The following is a 21,950-nucleotide window of genomic DNA, read 5'->3' on the forward strand; positions in this document are numbered from 1 at the left end:
TGAATAATATGAATTATTTCACTAAACCAACTGAATCGCATGATGAGAAAAGTATTCAGATCATTGGTATCACAAATATATCAATACATATCAGAGAAAAACAAAATAAAATATATAAGACAAGAGCTGAGATGTTAGTTTTCAATGACAAAATTCAGGATAATTGACAGTAGTTAGCTTTTACAGTAGATCGGAATTAGCTAAGTTAGTACAAGCACTGTATATGACCGCAAAGAGAAAGTTAATTTCTTGCTTTCTACTCCAAGTAACCTATCAAATCTCTTAGACAAAACCACATCGGGGTATTTCCTGTGTCCACCGAGGGCAATCGAACTCCTGATCTCAGCGTTATAAATCCATAGACTTACCGCTGTCCCATCGGGAGACTATTTCATTAAAACAATAATTCCATGAACATATTATTTAAGTTAAGTGTTAACTGACTTTATCTGTTATCAACCAAAACTGGTTTCTTATCATTTCGATTATAAGACTACAATGATAAAGTTAAGAAACACTGGGTACCTCAAACTAGATAGAAATTGATTTTGATATTGTTAAAAAAATAAGCGTTCCCTCCGTTTGTTTATAGTTATGTACAAAGTTAAATAGCAAGCTAGCTGTGTTCTGTACATACGGGGTTTTCAGTGTATAAATTCACTGGGGAGCGAACTCTCCACCTCATCAAAACTTCTACTTTTCACAATGAAAACAAATTATTTCGTACAATAAATAAATTCATTAAACTAACATAAAAAATAACATGGATCAAACCTATCAAATTTTGGATTCAAAAAGTTGTAATTTGCACATCAGTTGACTGAAAGAGTAAGTGAAAAGTATATAATTTAATATCAGAATTTTAAAATTCTAATTCAGTGTGATTACGAGCGGCAGGCACTGTAATAACTATGTTAATGTCTGGAAAATATTGTTAATAAACCTAGCAAGAATTTCGGGGAAGTGCCAGTAAATGAACTGTTTACCATTGTTAGTGAAATGCTGGACGTAATTGTTTCTTTATAAGTGTTTCAAGGACTTAGCAGTTGTTATTTTAACATAAAATTACGTTATTTCCTATCTGTGGTAATATGATTGACTGGGTAGAAGTTGCGCAAACGTTTTGTTGTTGTTGTTTGTTTCTATTTTTATGTTCCAGTGATGCAGGGGGTTCCCAAACTGGGGTTCGCGAGTCGGTTTCAAAGGAACTTCAACACATATAGAAATATTCTCTTAGAAAGCATTCTGACACCAAACAAAGCAATATTTAAAGCGTAAACTCTACTTATTACTAAAACCATGACAGCAGGAGGTTGTTTATACATGAGAGTTTTTTATTTGTTAATTTGCAAACAAGTTACAATTAATAAGTAAACAGAAGCGTCATTTTACAAAAAATATGGGGGGGGGACTGCCACCTTAAACCAAGCTTCTCCTCTCATCGTGTTTTTTTTTTTTTTCTCTCTCATTATTAACCAAGACTTTCTCTCCTCATAGCTATTCTCGGGCACGATCTGGGTAGATTATTCGGCGTCCAGGTCGTGAAAGTGGGTTTTCTCGGGGTACTCCCGTTTCCCCCCACACCTTAAATCTTAGGCATTGGATCTATAGATCCCTGCTAGGGCACTTTGATCCATCGATCCATGCCCGGCCCTGAATTGGCCCGTTTGTGTATTGTTCATGTTTTATCCAGCCTGCTTCTTGTCGTCTTTCCTAGTCTCTTTTTTCGGAAGGGTTTTGCTTTGTTGTTTGCCACGCCTACCAGACTAGCATTTACACGAATAAAATCACACCCATCAGTCTGTCTATCCTTTATATCCATTCACTTAGTTATTTTCTGAATTCTTATTAAGTGCGGGGTTGAAGGAGGACTGTTTAGTCTTCTAGCACCCAAGGGGTTTAATGTTTCGCAAAAAATATTAGTCTTATACCTGAACACCTGCCGTAATTGTGTGTGTGTGAGGTCAAAGAGAACCTGACTCTCCAGGGAATGAACATATCATACCCAAACACCGAGAGAGAGAATACCGTGTATTTGAAGTGAAGTAAATCAGTAAGTAATTATTGAAAACAAAATTGTAAATTTTATTATTATTGTATCTATAATTCTCTTTAGTAGAAGAAAAGTAAAATATTCTGTTCTTGAGTGCTTTTTTTGTTCTTTTATAAGCAATTAGCAGGCACTATGACTGTACAATGCTAAATTAAGCCTGAAAGGTAATGACGATTTGGATCATGACTAAGTTAATTTAGGGGTTTACACTTTATCATAGTTACTTTCTAGAATGAAGTTTTATAGTTGAAGAAGTACGACATTAATGGATCTTGTACTTAAACAAGGCATGCTAGCAAGTGCTATTAATTCGGCTGTAGTGGTAGATAAAACCCGTGTTTGACCATTTTAGGGTTACGGACCAATTTGAGTTTGAGAATCTAATTCGAAGGCTGCGAATCCTGCCCCAGAAACATCTACATACATACATACATACACACAAAATAACGGAAGAACAAAATCAGTTTTTTTGCCCCCAGTTTACTGACGCTCTAATAAAGCCCTTCCATGGGCCACCAGATAACTGTTATGAACCTTCGATTTAAACTATGGTTAGACAGAGTGGAGGCTGTGATATCAGTAAAACTATGAAAGCATAATTTCAGGATAACATATAGACGTGGTATAAAATATGAAAGTGTTTTAACATCTAAGAATAATTGTCACTACTGCAGTGTTAGAAGTATTAGAAATAAAATTCATGGATTCGGAGCAGTTGTGGAAACAGGATTTTGAGATTATAGGTATCACTGGGACTTTGTCGGATTTCAACAATTTTTATGATAATTTTGTTTGAAATAGCAGGTTATGGATTATTTACTATAGATAGAGTATTGAGAAAAGGGGAGGAATAACTGTATGCAAGGAGTAAGTTTCATCTGGTTGAGTTGGAACATATTAAGAAAATAGCACTGGGTTTGAGTGAGTGTTAGTGGATTTAAAGGGAAAAGTCTTTTTTTTTTTTTAACTACAATTTGTTGTAGACCACCAACTCAGAATATGGAATTTCATGAGAAACTGAAATCAGAATGATAGTTGAGAAAGATGTTATGGGATATTTTAATTTCAAGGATGTTAATTGGAAATATTTTGCAGTTTGACAGTGAGAGGGATAGGTTTTTAAAGATTGTTCATGATACTTTTATACACCAACTACTGATGGAAAGTAGAAGAGAAAAAATATATTAGATTTAATATTAACACGTGATGTGAATATGATAGAGTTGAGGTTGGTTAGCACTTAAGTACAAATGACCATTGCATTATTATGTTTGGGATTTTACAAGATGTAGAATTTAAAAAAGTGGGGTTTAGTAGAGGTTGTGTGAGGGATAAACATAATTCATTCATGAAAATTAAAGTTATTGAAATTAGTAAGGACTTGCAGGACTATAAGAAATCAAGATGGTTAATGAGAAAGTTAAGAGGGCAGATAATTCATTTGAATGATGGTTGGTTCAAACAATTAAATGATAAGGAATTCTTCAGAAATATGATGGATAAGGAAAATGTCAAGATGAGGATTGGGCCTCTTAAAAGATTATAGTGAAGGGCTGAACTCGGAAAATTATGAGATAGTGAAAACATTACATTATATGAGTTCTTAAGTTTTTATAAAGGTATATACAGGTATTATGCTTCAACCAGAGCACTAAATGTTTGGGGAAATATTGATGTGAAAGATATTTTAAGTTCTTAAATTGTAAGAGAAAGTTTGGGAAACCTAAAAATTGATAAATACTCTGGACCACACATCTTTTGTCCTAGAAGTTTAAAGAAACTTAAATATTTTTATTTGTGAACTAATAGCCAACATTTGTTTAGAGGTCATTGGCTCATGGAAGAGTATTGGATGAGAAGTTGGCTAATAGTAGTCCAATATTCAAAGAAGATGATGAACATTGTCTAGACAGTTATAGGCTATTTAATCTTACATCAGTAATTGGAAAGGTTTCAAAAAGTCTGATTAAAGATGTACTGCAGAATCACTTGAAGTAGTTTGATGTAGTGCCAAAGAGCCAGCTTGATTGCAATAAGGGAAAGTCTTTCATTATGATGAGAAACCTATTTGAAGAAAAATGTATTCTCAAGATGGTTGGTATGGGTATTAAACTTTAATTGAAATAAAGTACAGATAACTTAAGAAGTGTGAAATTTTGTTGTGTACTTTATTTTAATTAAAGGGAAAGTCTTGTTTAAAAATCCTCTGATCTTTTTAGAGGATGTTACTGTAAGAGTTGATGAAAGAATTTTGAATTTGGTTTATCTTGATTTTCAGAAAGCATTTAATAAGGTACCTCATAAAAGACGTTACAAAAATTAAACCTGTGGGTATGAGGGAAACGTTATTAAATTGAAAATAAAATTGTCAGGAATATAGAAAACAGAGAATAGTAATAAACAGAGCCAGGTCTGACTGTGTGATAGTTACAAGTAATGTGCTTCTAGGCTATGTGCTGGGCCCTCTGCTGTTTATGATTGGTATTAATGATATGGACTCTGGAATGACTAATAAAAGTTAACAGATAATTTTAATATTTTTAGGTTGGCTACCTGTATCAAAGATTCAGAAAACTTGATGCATTGAGTCAGTAAATTACAGATAATGTTTAACTATTCAAAATTAAGGTGATGCATGTAGATTTTCATAATTCAACTTTAAAAACTGTGGTTGAAGAAAAAATCTTGGTGTTTGATCACAAAATCACTGAAGTTATTTAAACAGTGTATTGTAGTCAGCAGTAGGGCTGATAGCATTTTGGATAGCATCTATATAAATATTTGAATATGTGACAAGAGATATAATTGTTTCACTGTATAAATCATTCATAAAACCATATTTAGAGTATTGTACACAGTTTTGTGCTCCATTCCTCAACAAAGATATTGAATTGTTGGAAAAGGTTCAGAGAAGAGCTGTCAGGATAATATGTTGGCTGGGGTACTGTCTCAGTTTTTTTAGATGTGACATTTGATTAAGGTATTTAACATTATTAGGGGTAGGAGTTTAATATAAAATATTGCTTTATTGATGTCAGTAAAGGATTATGGTAGTAAATATGATGATCAGTGTTGTGAGATCTGGTAATTTGTCTAGTCGTCTTTTTAAAATCAGTTTCAAACAATAAAAATGGATTGAATTGTTAAATTATTGTCTTCAAAGAGCTATGAGTATGAAGATTCAGCATCAGAAAGTGGACACGTTCAGGTACACTCTGATTGTTACAAGGAGGTTGAAGATCATTTCCATGACAAGAACATATTCCATACAATTACACCACTTCCAGTACCTGTCAGAAAAACACATTTCAAACTGATATATCTTTCTTCATGTTTTTCATAATTTTATTCTTACATTAATATAAGACAGATAAAATGTTGCTCATCAGACCATGCCATCTGTTTCCAGTCATTCGTTGTTCAGAATTGTGTATTAAGCATGAATTTTTTTATATTTTTTTATTTACATAATTTATTTACATTTGTTGTAATGTCATTAAAGTGGTATGGTTGGCATAATAAAATCCTGGTAGTTGTGTACAATCCATTTTAATTTATCTGCTTCTTCATTTGTCTTTTTTTGTAGCCATTGGTGGAAATTTTTGTTTCTTTCTTTTCTACTATGCACAAACTCAGATGATGTTTTTGTGAAAACCCAGTGAAATAAAAGGTTTCTGGGAATCATGCAGTGTTGAATGTCAAATTGGAAGGATTCTTGTTGCTATCTATTTTCCTTAATTCTAACATTTTGAAACAAGTAATTACCAGCAATTCACATATGTTTAACAGTTGTAGATAAATAGTGTTTTTCAAATGTATGTGTATATGTTTATGGAGATCTTTATGAAGTAGTGACTTGTGTATAACGTTATCACAATAACATAAAAGTAATATTTTCCAACACACTAGAACTATATATCTTTTCCCCATTTTTTAATGTATTTGTTAAAGAAGAATATACAAGATACTCAGAAGCTGATTAATAGCTGTCTTGATACTTTTTACCCTGAAACAAATTCAAGTATGTATGTTGCTTTTGACATGTGACCATTTTTGTCACAACTGATGTAATCAGACTTAACTATTCATTTACTATTTTGTTTTTTGTTTGCACATTTTTTTTTCTTCTTACAAACTGAATCAACTTTAAATTTATAATTATAGTGCTTATAACATTTAGAGGTTTCTCTAAACATTAAAATAAAAAAGTTATGATTATATTACCATCCTGGTCTTAACAGTGAACTTTTGTATTTAGAAATGTGTGTTCAAAATTATAGCCACTTGTATGTTGATTTAAAGCTTCTAAAATTGTAAAAAAGGATTTTATTATACCAGTTTTAATTGATTATTTCAGCATTTAGTTCTGTTATGAATTCAAATTTATCATAATTTGGCTGTTATTAGTTATATAGAGTGAATCTGTGTCAAGATTTTGAAGTATATTCATGAATCAAATTATGTTTTCCAAACTCTGGCATTAGATATATGACATTTGGAATGTGTACCAGACAATTTAAAACTAGGCTTTTGGATAGTGTGGCAAGTTTAAGATCAGTTTCAAATTAGTTTTGGTACATGACTAAAGATACAGGTGTGTAGGAACAAATGTTAGAAATATGTTCAAGTCTGTCATTTAACTAAGTTTCAGGATTAATTAAATCTAAATTGTGAAAGATTATGATTAAAATATTCATACTTAACACTTCATATTAAGACAGTTTGTGTTTTCAAGAGCTGTTGGAAACATGTAGATGTATTGTAATCAGTTGAACCTCCAATTTTGCATATGTTTTAAAAATCTCTTTGTCTTGTAAGATGGTGCCCGTGAGAGTACACCATAATATTTTGGTCAGTATTTGTATTCAACATAGATGCAACTCTGAAGAAACAATTACTTGCAAGTTCCCCAGTGTTTTAGGTTTTATGCAACCTAGTACATTATTTTGAGACCAACTATTGAGTTTATAGGAATCCATAGACCCACCATACTTCCAGTGCTTTATGGTCACTTATCACTGAGGTATTTCAATAGCCTTTTACATGTCCTTTGATATTTTTCTCTTTTCCTTTCTCATATTAGGTCATATGAGAGTTCTAGCTCAAAAGCTATGATATAGGACATTCTTATATCTATGATTAAAATTTTCATTACAAAATGAAATTCAGATAAATTCTTATCTCTATCACAGTCTCCTCCTGTGTGAAAGATTTGTACCTTTTATACAGGAAATGTTTGTCATACTCTGCTTTCTTGGAACTCAATTTTCTCATACATGCCTTCTCACTTGAACTGAGTGATTGGCATCATATGATTATTGATTAATCGAGAACTACATTTATCAAATACATTAAAAACCAGTTGTCTATGTTCTAGTAAGTAGTTGCACAGAAAAAAAAGTTTTGGTTGTGGGATCTTGTCAGTTGTTCAAAATGAATGAATAGGTTCATCTGGATAGGTGAAATAACTGGAAATGGTAATTTTGATTAGTTTCCTGATAACTGATATGATTGAAATTTCTATGAATTCAGTGTTGGAAGAATTAACAAACAGAAATAATTGGAAATAGTAATTTTGAGTTTCACTTGCTAATCAATATAGGAGTATGAGAAAAAGATCAACAAACACAAGTAGTCAGTAACTTTGTAGTTCATCAGGAGACTAGTTAAAATGTTTTTTGTAGAAGTGTTTATTTAAAGACTATTTTCATGCTATGTTAACATTATAAATTCTGTTGTAATTTGTTTTGTTAAATGTTATTTCTTTATACATTTTGAGAAAAACAAATACCTGCTCAAATGTTATCATTATTCTTACAACATGAAAATGGTGATTTAAGATTGTTATTAGAAATAGTAGCTAATTGACAGTTTAGTTGTATATTAATCTTGATTTTATTGTGATTTCCATTAGGATAAAGTTTATGACAGCTGCCAAAATTACTTTAGTTCTGAATGGCATATTTTAAATTAATTGTTTCTGTTAAAATGTTTGAAGTTATTTTTATCAGAATTATATAACCTATTTTCATACCTCTAGTGTCATAATAAATTATAAATTTAAATTTACCACATAATATGAAGAAAGTAGTACATGTATGTGTAATATTTCAACTTTTACAGCTTGGATGTTATGAACCTGTTAAGATTGCTTTGTCAGAATACATTTTGAAACAATTATATGGATGAAGCAGAAAATCTTGGTTAACAAATATGTTCATTTCTATATCTCTGTGGATTGTTATATGTTTTAATTTACAGCTACTGAATATCTGGAAAAGTAAACTGTAGCATCTCCAACTCTTTTAACATGTTAATAATTGTAGAGAAAAATTCCCCCCACATTTTTATCATGGAAAGACTGAGTAGTAAAGATCAGAAATGTATGGAAACTGATGCTGGAGATATTACAAACCTGAATGCGACAGTTCTGTCTAGTGATAATCAAAGTATTCTGGCTTTAGGTAGGTTGTTTAATTGAAAAGCACTCTTGAGATATGCTCTAGAATTTATTCTTTGATTGTATATATTGAAGTAACTTAATAGTTTTTTTACAGTTAGTTTTCCTGGAGATATCTCTCCTTTTTCACTGATATTTCCTGAATTTTCAGTATTAATCCTATCCATCCCTGAATATCTTATTTTTTAAAAATTTCTCTGATAATTAATCCAAAATTGCATACAAAATAAAATTATAAATGTTATGATATGGTTTTAAGTTTATTTGTCTTGATAAAATAACTCATAAAATTCCAAATTACTAATTGTAAGTTTTGATTTGGCCTCCATCAAATTTGTAATGTTTAATTATATTTTCTGTATTCACTGATACAATTTGTCAGTAAAAAACAAAGCTACAAACCTGTAAACTATGATCTATTTACATTTTTATAATATCTACCTCTTACCTTGTATTATGAAACCTGTAAACTTTGTTGCTTCTTTTTAGTTATTAACACAAATGGTTCAAAAACTGTATTTTTCATGTTGATTGCAAAAAAGTGCAATATTTTCTTTTTTTGTTATTGATTTGTAATAAAGCTTCCTTCCTCCTTTATGTGAGAAGTTTTAAAAATTCACTGCTACATTTTGGGCATATTAAGGCTTTCCTTGAAATTATGGAAGTTTTTAGTAGTTTTATATAAGATGGGAAAAGTATGTTGACTTCTCTGCATTATTATTTTTTTGTTAAAGTAATTGTTTTTGTAGTTTGTTTTGTGTACAAGAACTCATTCTGTTGTAACTTTTTGTACAAAGTGGATCAGGTGAAGGTCCAGATCATGATGGAGTGTATTCCTTTTAAACACCATTTCATAAATTTGTAAAAGAAGGGAGAGATAAGTTTTATTTATAAAATAAACTACCATTTGTTTACATTTGTATAGTATCTACCTCTGACCTTATATTTAAAAAGATTTATAACTCATAAAAGTCACAGTATTAAAACAAATGCTTTATACACTAGATAATGATGGAGTGTACTGAAATAGAAATTTCATTTGTTTGATCAGTTTATGATTTACAGTATGATAGCAATCACATTTAAATATGTTATTTCACTGAATGGTTCTTTTTTAACATAAATATGAAAGGTAAATATTTAGGTAAAAACTATCTGATGCTGGTAAACTAAAAAGAAATAATTTTGTTATTTCAAGTTATATTGACTCTAATGCATATGGAGGCAATATATTTTGGCTTAATTTTCATGTACGTGTTAAAATGACGTGATTGCTAATTTGCTATGTGTTTGAGGGTCAGTGTTTTTATTGGGAATCCAAACTAAAGCACTTCTAATCTCCAATAGTGAAAAGGTGGAGATGAAAAGTTTCTGGTCATTTAATGTTATGAAACTATAATATGTTCTTTTTTGCACTTTGGGTCTATTAGATTTATATCTTTGGAAAAACAAAAATAATATTTTATAATTTTTTCATACATTATTAAACAATATTACTTTAGCATGTGTTTTTGTTTCTCAAATTTCAATAGCTAAGTCAAAATGGTTTGTCTACAGAATGGACTAATTGTGCTCTGACAACTGTGGGCATCAAGACAGTGATTTAATGATATTTACTAGAGTAATGGCCATTTATCTTTTGACTATCATATATTTTATTAAAATTAACATTGAGTGACAGGCAATAACATAAGCTACAACTTTATTTTTTAATATTTAAAAGTAAATTTGATATATTGGGATTATAGTCTTAAGGTGCAGAAAAGTCTTAATAAATAAACAAATCAAAGAATGACTTTAATATTGTTTTAACATTTTATGTGCTTGTGGTCTGAAAACAACAATCAATTTTGTTACATCCTGTACTTGGGAAATGGGAAGGTAAAATCTTTGTAAAATAATAAGTTACTATATTTTAAAAACTGATGTTCTTTCCATAAAAGTAATAAAATATAGTTTCAATATACAATATTCTTATAGGTTTTTTGGGTTATAGAAATATATATAACAGAGCAACATAATCTGATTTATTGTGATTTCAAAGAACAAGCTTATGTGAATCGTGTTAATAAGTGAATAGTGTTCTGTTAAGCACTTCTTATCAATCACATTAAAGTGCTATTACAGCTAAAACATTCATTTATGACACAATATTTTCCAGTTTATGATGATTTTCATCCAAATTGTAGTTCATTAACATTGACAAGGTTTTGACATCTTAACAAATCATGTCTAATATTCATTGAAATTATACACAAAACTTTTGTATCAAACTAAGAAATGTTATCTAAAACATAGATTACAGGGAAGATAACTGAAGATGAAACTTCATTCTTTCAAGATTAAGCCTTCTTTAACTATGAAGAAGTCCCAGGAATTTGTGGAGGAGTCTGGAAAAGATATTTTGGTTTACTTGACAGAAGATAAATCGTTGGTATCTAGTCATGTTTTTATAATTCATGTACATTACAAGTTGTATGCGAGGTGTCATATCACTATTTTAAGATGCAAGTTTAATTAAAGGACTGCAAGTAATCATGAGATAACAGTGAAATCACTTGTTTCACATAAGAAGAGTTTGTGAACAATATTTAATTTATTAGTGTTTATTAGTCTTCGTGCAGAGATATACAATGGGTTTCAGGCACTATCTACCTCAAGAAATGAAACTCCAGATTTTAGCATTGCAAGTCAGTAAACATATCACTAAGCAGTGGTGCAGTGTTAAATAAAGAAGTTGGGGAACATGTTTTAAAAGTGTTAGTATTATTCATATTTATCACATTTCTTAGCTATAATGAGATGGTTTTTGAACACCCAATTAAACGGTTCAGATCAGATGTAATTTGGTGCCCAATGTTCAGAAATTCTCTATATGCAGCAATTAAGTTTGAAAATGACAATCTGAAACATTTTTCAAGGAGTTCCATTTCCTTTTCATCAAAGCCTTGGTTTTTCTATGCTGGCCACTTGTTGAATTCTAAAGTACATAGCTCAGAAATTATGTTTGGAATGAAATTAGAAATGCCTGACCTTGATCCAGTTGGTTCATGAAAAGAATCTGTGAAACACTGTTGTCTAATATTTTTTATAATACTAGTTATAGGTTACTATGATTGAAACACCTTGTTGCTATCTGCCAATTATTGCTATAAACTTCATTTCCTTAATGGTATTCCAAGAATTTTGACTTTACATTGTTTGTTAAAATAGTATAGTGCAGCAAATTAACTTGTCTGCATAAACTGTAGTAATATTTTCTGTGCATGGTTTTGGAAAGAAGAGGTAGTTTTAATACATTATATAAACACTGGTCAAATTTTGATTGATCTTTATCAATGTTACTACTAATTGACTTGAAATGGTAACACTAAGACATTTAACATTTCTAATCAGCTGAAACAGTTATGAATGAACTTACAACTCATCTAGTTTCAACATGTGTCATTTTTCATTTCTTCTTTCTGTTTTTATACTACTGGAAACTAAATTTGCTACTGTTGTAAGTATGGTAAAATAGAAAAGACAATGTTCAAAAGCTCTTGCACACTTTGACATCTATAATGCTAACCCCAACCAATCAGGGAGGATAACTAACAAGTTTATTGAATCAGATCACACTTTCTATAGAGAAATGTTGAAACTATTTTCTCCCATTTCTATACAATACTTTAGAGAATCACTAAATTACATATAATATACTATTGTCTTCAAAGCTGGGAAAATAACTATCAGTAACATCAAAGTAGAGTGTTACTTAACAGTAATGTGATCAGTGGAAATTCATTGTTTGATTTTCACAAGGTTTCTACTTGAGCTGCTGAGAGTAAAATAAACATAGGAAATATGTGTCAAAAGATTAGAAGTGGAATATCTTGGGAGATTTACTGTGGAGTTTCATGATCCATGATGAAAAAAGTCCTGAGTGTTCTCTTAAGTTTCCAAGTCAGTTGCTTATAACATGATAACTACAGCAAATAAGTATGAAAAGTATAAACTCTGTCCATAAGTTATTTGGAATTATAACTAACAGAACTACACAATTTTATTTTCCAGTCATTTCTTTTACTATATTTTAATAAATACAACTTGAATGAAAGGGTTAATGAATCATTCTTCTAAAGGTGGACAAAATTTCATGAAGTTAGAAATTTCTAAGGTCTCAGTTGTTCGAAATTGTGAGGGTTGCAAGGGAATGGCATTCTGCTTAAACAGAAATGTAGTAGAAAGCTGTTTCCACACTATTACATCACTGCTGTTAACTTATGAAGAGAATGGTTTTTTAATTTAAAGGTGGGGGACATTATTTAAATTTGGGGGGTAATATTTAAATTAAAGTAACATTTTTTTATTCAGTTAACTTGAATATTACTTAATCTAATAAATTATGGCATAAGCTAAACAAAGGTATCATAATTAATAATTTGAAACATTGATAAATCACATAAACTAGGACTTAATTTAGAAAAATAATACATTAGTGGATTGCAATCTTTCTGGCTACACTGTATAGGCCTATTTGACTAGCCTGTTGCTTTAGGCCTTGCATTTTACTTGCAGCAGTGGTTCTTGAAATCAATTACAAAACCAAAGTTTATTTATTACTTGTATAAGAAAGTTTTATAGACACAAGTGAAATAACACAAAATCACATTGAGGATGAAAATGTATAGCACATCAAGGCAGTAAACTAAACCTGATTATTTTGTTGCTTTAAATTAACACTACAGTCTCTATTAGTCAGTTGGTCAGCTGAAAGCTTACAAACATATAGTATCTAAGTTTGGAATTCGATTCTTCACAGTGGATGCAGTAAAATCAGAGAACACATTTTATATTAATTTTACAGGGAGACGAAAATCAAAGGAATGAAATGCCTAGTAAACCTGGCTAGAAAGACAGTACATATCCTTGTCTTGTGTTAAATTATGACTTTAGTGAATAACTTTTGTAAACTGGCTGACCTTGTTCTAAAGATGCTCCTACTAAAATCAGGAGACATTATGCAGTTTTTCCAATGAGATTAAAAACCTTAAATAACATGGTGGCCAATATTCCCCCTAGAAACTTTGTGTCAGCCCTTCTAAAAGTTGGAATAGGGTAACTGTCAAGACTGAAAATACATATCAGTTTACTTTTCAGTAATATTTTAAACTGTTAAAGTAAAACACAAGCTTACCTGTTTAATGTAATGGATAAGAAAACAAAATACAGAACCATAACAATAGTATACAACTTAAGGTAAATATTATTCCTTCCTTATCACAAAAGTGTTATATCAAAGATCAAAGCACAAAGCTTAAATTTAAAATGAAATTATATTTGTAATTAATATTTCTTTTGTATAAATATGGGAAAATATCTATTTTTGTTGTTGTTCTTCCTGTTAACTTCCTATAGCACATTTGAAATTAAGTTGAACAAGGCCTAAAAAAATATTCTGTCATTACTTCTGTACACAAAGATATTTCAGGATATATTTGTTTAGAAAGAAACTTCTGTTACCTTGAATAAGACTAGTTGAGTTTCATGTTCATGAAAAGTATATTAAATAAATGATTGGTCTGTGTATGACAGATACTGCAATAGTGCCATCCAGAGGATCATAGAACAATTTGTTCTGGAAACAATTTCTGAGATACCCATACAATAACTGGAGAAGAAGAACCAATTTGTCACAGATTAAGTGACAGCTAAGTTTATCACAGCTGCTAAATCAGAAGTCAAGTATTTGTATTTCTTCATTTGTATATTTGCAGCAGCAACATTTGTTTTCAACACAGGAAATAAGGCCAAGACATCTTTTACGAGCTAAAAGAACTTCAACATGCAGAACTGATGCAGTAACTTGCTTTGTGGAACCTACAAACAAATGATGAAAACCACTCGCATATTGTTGGTAAGTATAAGTTTAGAAAATAATATCAGCAGAACATGATAGAAGGATTTTGTTATTTTGAATCCACTGTTGTTATTTGTGTAATGCACCACAAGCCAGCATTCATCAAAATTAAGGTTGCGTGTCCTGCAGCTGTAATCAGAACATTAAAATCGTAGATGAATTGTGTTTCTTTTTGAAATAAAACAGCAGTGAAGTTTATATATTACCACTGCTCAGAAATCACTATGATCACACTGTCGTGTACAAAAGCAATAAAAGTTTCAAAGCTCAAACATTTTCCATGTTTGAAGTGTAGCTTCTTGCTTAACGTAAAATAGAAGCTATTTCTTTTTATTTCAAGTAGACATGATTTTTATTCAAAAAACATGAGGGCTATCAGCATGAGCTCTTCCTAGTTCAGTGCTAAAAGACGAGAGAAGGGAACTAGTCATCACCCCCACTCCCACCAACTCTTGAGTTATTCTTTTTCTTAACAATATCACATAGAATAAATGATTTTAAAATCATACACACTGTAAATAATATAAAAGGAAATTAAATAAAATATTTAATAATACATCAAGGAAATTACAAATATAATTTATATTTATTCTTATGATAAATTCCCGAACCCTAATTGTATTAAATGTTTTAAATTGGATGACTTTATTTCAATATTCTTATTCCAATAAGACAACACTGCAGGACGAAACTTTTTACTGTCTTTTTAATAATGATATTTTTCCTGTCTTTAATATATTGTATTTTGCATTTCAACTTCTTCTGTTTATTGAACTCATTCAGTTAAAATGCCAAAAATGAACAGTACCCGAATAAGGATCAAACATGAGGATTTGGAAGGAATGTGTAGTGTGTTTTTACAAATTTTGATGGTTAATAATTATCACAACAAATGGTTCTCAAAAGAACTAATAATCAAAATTTTGAATCACAGAACAGTAAAATTGGTTTTAATGTGTTTGTCAAGTTGCAATAAATTAATAAAAATATATGTTAGAATAATTTAAGTTCAATATGAAACTACTTTCTTAATGAGTGACATACAGAAATTGAAAACACAAACCTGTGTTTTTTTCATTAACAGTGCTATTTCATGACATGAGTAAAAGTGTAATGCAATCCACATCACATTAAAATATCTGCAAGGCCTAAAGTTTAAAAACAAAACTGTAACAATGATTCCTCTGGAGCCCAGGTTATTAATAAATCAGTGTGAACCTTTACTTCCAGCAGTGAGAAAAATAAATTTTGCCTTTGCTGATTGACAATGCTAGAAACATTTTGAAGTAAATAACATCACATTTTGTTATTGAACTAATGTTAACAGGTTTAATGTTGTTACTTTTAGATGAACTGTTTTATTTCAAAACTAAGCTTTCTTTGTATTAAATAATATATTTGGACTGTCTCTACTTTTTTAGCATTTTCAAATTAATGCACAAGCTTTCAGGTAAATCACTTAAATCTTCTATAAGTGCAAGACATTTGATAAACAACAGGATATAAGGTAACAATTCAAATCACAAGTTGCATTGCAACAACAAAACAAAACGTGTCTAATACATTAAAAGAAATGTTACAAGGTGAAGAAACATAGCAAGCAATACTATAATTGTGGTTTGTTATGCTAGAAAATAAAAGGAACAACAGCAACAAGGTAAGATAGATAAGAAAATAAAAATAAAATTAGGTTATTAAAATAACATTTTTACAGTTAATGCATGAATTGATACAAGTGGTTATAAGGGTAGGTTTAATTGTTACTACTGTGATGCTATAAGTGTAAAAAATAAAAATGATGACAAAAGTAACAGGAATGGACAATTTTGATGTAATTAGAATAACTTGCACATAGATGTGGTGATGACAAATTTCTTTAAAATGCAGGTTTGAAGGTTGTTGATAAAGTGCAAAAGAGGAGTGGCATTATTTGCCCTTTTAGTTGTGGGGGCATTGTAATATGACGGTCATTCTCACTAGTTGTTTGTAAAAGAGTAGCCCAAGAGTTGGTGGTTGGTGGTGGTGATTAGTCTTACACTGCTAAATTAGGGATGGGTAGCACAGATAGCCCTAGTGTAGCTTTGCACGAATTCAAAAACAAACAAACATACCAAGTGAGACCTGAGAATATGCACCTGAGTATTATTACTGATACATGCGGTGTATTATTATAATGAGCTGAGCTAACTTAAAAACAAATTGAAAAAGTGTGACTGCCATAGTTTGAAAAAGAAATAACCTAACACCTGAATATTCCTCTGATACTGAAGGTGTAAACTGAGTACTACTTATCCACATGCATGTGCATCTTCTTAATGAAGTCAGCTAGCAAAAACCACCATAAAGAAGAAATGGTTCCTGATACTACAAATAAAAATCGCAAGGAGAGAAAGAAACACGTGTGCACATGCGCCTCTGTTTATGTTTTACTGTTATAGCTTCACGACAAAAGAATCTATGAACTTGAAATTTTGCATCCATATTAAGTGAACCCTAAGGGTTTGCATCAGTATATTATAACTTGTCTTCTTGAGTGTGCTTGTCTTTTGTGTTAAAATCTATAAACAAAGAGATATGATCATCATATCTCTAAGGAAAGTATCTAGAAACCTGAGAGTTTGCACTAATACTAAGCAAACCCCGAGGGTCTGCATTTGAGTATTGTCATTTATCAACAAGAATTTGCACGTGTATATGCATAACTTTCTAATGAGGGAAGCTCGTGGAAACGTACTTACAAAAAAAGTGATATTTTATATTACAAATTATAAATATAAATCACAGACAAATAGATATGTGCCCATTTTTTTAAATAGTAAAATCTAGCAAAAACAAAGAAGCACAAAGAAATGAAATAGTTCCTTACACAACAACTTCTTATATGTGAAAAAGCCAATCCATTTTGATAACAATGCATTCCAACATAATATTTATATTACTCTGCTTAGCAATAATTTCATAATCTAATATTGTTGTTAAGAGTTTCTGAAAGTATCAAATGAAATGTATAAAAAAAACAACTGAGAAAAAATAAACTTGTTGATATGTAAAACTGGCTGGTATGAGTAGATAAAGCTCCATGTTGAGGAGTGAACAACGTTTGATCTTCTTCTTCATTGTGAACCTGACGATGACCAAAGAAGGTCGAAATGTTGTTCATTCCTCTACATAGAGCTTTGCCCATACCAGCTGTTTTACATATATTTTCTCTACAAGTGGGTTTTCTCGTCATCACAGAAACTTCTTGATTTCTAATCAGAGGCTCTGTTAATTGAATAAATTCGTTTTAGTTTTTTAAAATTAAAATTGGAAGACAAATAAATATGTTGTTTTTGAATTTCACACAAAGCTACTCAAAGGCAATCTGTGATAGCCGACCTGAATTTTCCAGTATATGATTAGAGGGAATGCAGCTAGTCATCACCACTCAGTGCCAATTTTTTACCAACAAATTGTGAGAGTGACCACACATTATAATGCCCCTTGGGTGAAAGGGCGAGTATGCTTGGTGTGACCTGGATTCGAACCTGCAACCATTTGATTTCAAGTCCAATGCCTCAACCACCTGGCCATACAGGGCCATAAAGAAAACAGATAAAACTTATTCGTTGTTTCAGAGACTGTACCACCAGATGCTAATTTTAGGACATGCACACGCAGGTGTTTATTTTCTGGAAGCACAGGCTTGTAAATTTGCATATGTGTGTGGAAGTGCTCATTTTCACACATAGCACATGCACAAATTATTATAAGTGCATGCAGGTGGTGATTTTGTAGTTGGGCACACAAGTGCTTATTTTCGTACATGCACACACAGTTGCATAATTGGTAAATACACTCGCAGGTGCATAAATTGGTACATACATGCTCAGGTGCATATTTTCATTCATGTACATGCAGGTGTATCTTTTGTAGTTGTGCAGGCTGGTGTTCATTTTTGTACACGCGCAAGTAGGTGAGAAAATAGGTACATGCACTCGCAGGTGTTGATTGCACAGGTGCTTATGTCCGCACTGTACTACTTCTGTATGCTTATCCTGGGTAGAGTAATCAGTGTTCATCTGCATTATCACTGTATGTTGTATTGTAGGTTCAGTAATCAATGTTTATCTGTTTTATCTCTGTATGATATAGCTTGGGTACAATAATAAAGGTTCATCTGTACTAACTCTGTATGTTATATACTGAGTTGTATAATCAATGTTCATATATGCACCTGTATGCCACATCCTGGTACAGTAGTTAATGTTTATGTGTTTTCCCTCAATATATTATATCCTGGGTATAAAAAATCAATGTTTATCTGTACTACCTCTTTATGTTATATACTCAAGATAAAATAATCAATAATCATCTGTTTTACCCCTGTGTTTTTTTTTTTTCATGGGTCAATAATCATATTTATCTGTTTTAAACTCTGTATTTTAAATCCAGGGTACAATATTCTGTGTTTATCTGTTTTACCTGTATGTCATATCCATGGTACAGTGTTCAGTGTTTATCTGCTTTACCTCTATATGTTATATCATTTGTAGAAGAATCAATGCTTAACTGTTCTAACTGTCTATGTTATATCCTGGGTACATTAATGATTATTCATCTGTTTTACCTCTGAAAATTATATCCTGAGTACAATAATCAATGTTTATCTGTTTTACCCCTCTTTGTTTTATCCAGAAACAGCAATCAATGTTAAAATGTTCTAACTCTGTTATATTTTGGTTGAGGAATAAATGTTTTTCTGTTTTAACTCTTTATGTTATGTCGTGATAACAGTAATCCATGTTCATCTGCACTACTTCTGTATCTTATATCCTGGCTACAGCTATCAACATTCATGTTTTACCAGTGTATGTTATATCAAGGGTACAGAATTCAATTTTCATTTGTTCTACCTCTGTCCGTTATATTCTGGGTACAATAATCAATGTTTATCTGCACTACATCTGTTTTTTTTATATCCTTGTTACAATAGTCAGTGTTCATCTGTTCTACCTCTGTCTGTTATATTCTGGGTACAGTACTCAGTGTTCATGTGTATTGAGTCAGTATGTTACATCCTGGGTACAGAAATCAATGTTCATCTGTTGTACCTCTGTTTGTTGTATCCTGGGTACACTGATCAATATTTATCTGTTTTACCTTTGAATGTTATATCTTGGGTACAACATTCAATGTTTATCTGCTTTTCCTTCTATGTTATATCCTGGGTAAAGTAATTAATGATCATCTTTCCTTCTTCTGTATGTTATATTTTGGGTACAATAATTAGTTTTCATTTTTTCTACCTCCCTATGTTGTATCCTTGATAGAATAATCAATGTTTATCTGTACTACCTCTTTATGTTATATCATGGGTACAGTAATCAATGAATATCTTTTTTAGCTCTGTATGTTATATCCTGGGTACAATAATAAACGTTTATTCTCTATCATAGCAATTAATTACAGTTTTATAGTCTGTGATTAATCTCCATAAAAGGTAATGTTCTCTCTGTTGATTGGTTCTTGATGATATGATTTTAAACGTACAGTTACTTGTGTACTCTACACTTATGTGGTTGTGTTTTATCTTTATTATTTTTCCTGTTTTGTGTTCTCAGTGTTTTAAACATGACCCCAGTAAATTTTATATCAGAAAATTTCTGGATATTAAAAAAAAAAATTGAATGTAGAAGAATATACTTGTAATTTCTTCATATAAACATTACTTGAAAGACAATAGGTGTAATAGGCATTTATATCCCAAAAATATTTTGTTTGTTGTTGAGTACAAAGTTACATTATAAGCTCTTAACTGGTAGAGGAACATTGGCAAATTTAGGTAAGGGGTAGATGGGACCCAGCTCCACTGCCTATGGTCTTAATGGGAACCCATTGATGATTTTATTCTATGTAAAACTAAATAAGATGTAGGGACCACAAAAATTATTAGCTCCTGAGACCACAGAAATTTTAACCTGCCACAGAGAGGGAGCAGTTTGTTTGTTTGGATTGAATTTCACACAAACTATATATGAGAGAGCTGCGGTAGCAGTCGCTAATTTAGCAGTGAAAAGTAGAAGGAAAGCAGCTAGTTATCACCATCCAACAACAGGTCTTGAGCTAATATTTTATCAAGGAATAGTGTGATGTACCGTGACTTATAATGCCCTGCAGCTGAATGGGTGAGTACATTTGATGTAATGGTGATTCAAATTTGCGACTCTCAGATGTAGAGTCAAGTGCCCTAATCATCTGGACATGTTTTGATTGGAATTTGGTATAAAATTTCAAAGAGCCTGCAATTGCCCTCCATGGGTATTGAAACCCAGGTTCTAGTGTTGTAAAATTGCAGATATCCCATTGTACCACATGGGGGCCAGAGGTTTGTTTGTTTGTTTTTTTGCACAAAGCTACTCGAGGGCTATCTGTGCTAGCCGTCCCTAATTTAGCAGTGTAAGACGAGAGGGAAGGCAGCTAGTCATCACCACCCACCGCCAACTCTTGGGCTACTCTTTTACCAACGAAAAGTGGGATTGATCGTAACATTATAACGCCCCCACGGCTGGGAGGGCGAGCATGTTTGGCACGACTGGGCGCGAACCCGCGACCCTCAGATTACGAAGCGCACGCCTTAACGCGCTAGGCCATGCCAGAGGAACAGACAACGTAAATGCGATAGTAGCAACTTTCATCTAACAATTATAAATGTTGCTTTAAAAGTAGACTAAAATATTCAAATTATTTTGTTATTATCCTTCTAACAGTTTAAAATTTAGTTTTCAACCACCTCAGTGAATACCTTACAACCCTGAATAATGATATTATTATGATACTGTTTTGAAAAGAGACAAAGGAAAGATATATATGATTATTAATTAACTTAAAGTATTTCATAAAATGAATTATTTATATTGTTATTTCATCATTCTTAAGCTATCGTCGGAGGTAAATGTGTGCTTTTATTTTCTAAAAAATAAGTAAACTTAACTTATAGACATTAATAGAGGATTGGCTATTTTGTTCTCTTTCTTTTAGATCAAAGACATACTGAGCTCTCTGTAGTGTCCACTGTTGGGAATTGAACACCAGATATTTGTAAACCTTCCGCTGTTCCACCAGGGAACACAGGGGCTAACTAGTATATTTATGTGGTACATGATTTCTTGCTTTTATTGAGTGTATATTGCACCATATTTGTAGGTTATGTTAACTGGCGTATTAGCCACAAATATCAAATGTTTTATAAACGTCACTGTACTGAAAACTATTTCTACGTGTTATAAATTTTAATAAAGTAATAGTTTGTCTCAGAATCTTTAAGGAGACTCGATAAACAAAATGATTGATTTCAATATATAATTAACCTATTACTGTAAACAGTATACCAAATGGAATTGGTGCTTAGAGACTGGGCTGATTTTGAACAATATGTTTTAAAATGTGAACAACTATCCTAAATGTTAACAAGCGTGGACAATACGTGTACCTTAAGGCTGCAAATACCACATTAAAATACAACACTATTCAAAATATCGAAACAACATTGCACA

The 21,950-nt window shown here is 31.3% G+C and overlaps 1 long non-coding RNA gene across 7 annotated transcripts; it reads left to right on the plus strand.

Annotated features, from left to right (window-relative positions):
• The first annotated feature begins 1,271 nt into the window (after positions 1 to 1,271).
• LOC143224872 (uncharacterized) lies at positions 1,272 to 21,707 on the plus strand. Of its 7 annotated transcripts, XR_013013481.1 has the most exons (5): positions 1,272 to 2,053; positions 3,880 to 4,147; positions 5,217 to 8,517; positions 14,273 to 14,412; positions 21,436 to 21,707. It is a non-coding gene; the product is annotated as an uncharacterized LOC143224872 (long non-coding RNA). The 7 variants fall into 7 exon arrangements; XR_013013486.1 differs by lacking the exon at positions 5,217 to 8,517; XR_013013484.1 differs by lacking the exons at positions 3,880 to 4,147; positions 5,217 to 8,517 and adding an exon at positions 10,855 to 10,947 and having other exon boundaries at positions 1,339 to 2,053; positions 14,297 to 14,412.
• Positions 21,708 to 21,950: the final 243 nt, after the last annotated feature.

Source organism: Tachypleus tridentatus, chromosome 9 (assembly GCF_004210375.1).
Source record: "Tachypleus tridentatus isolate NWPU-2018 chromosome 9, ASM421037v1, whole genome shotgun sequence".
NCBI lineage: Eukaryota > Metazoa > Arthropoda > Merostomata > Xiphosura > Limulidae > Tachypleus > Tachypleus tridentatus.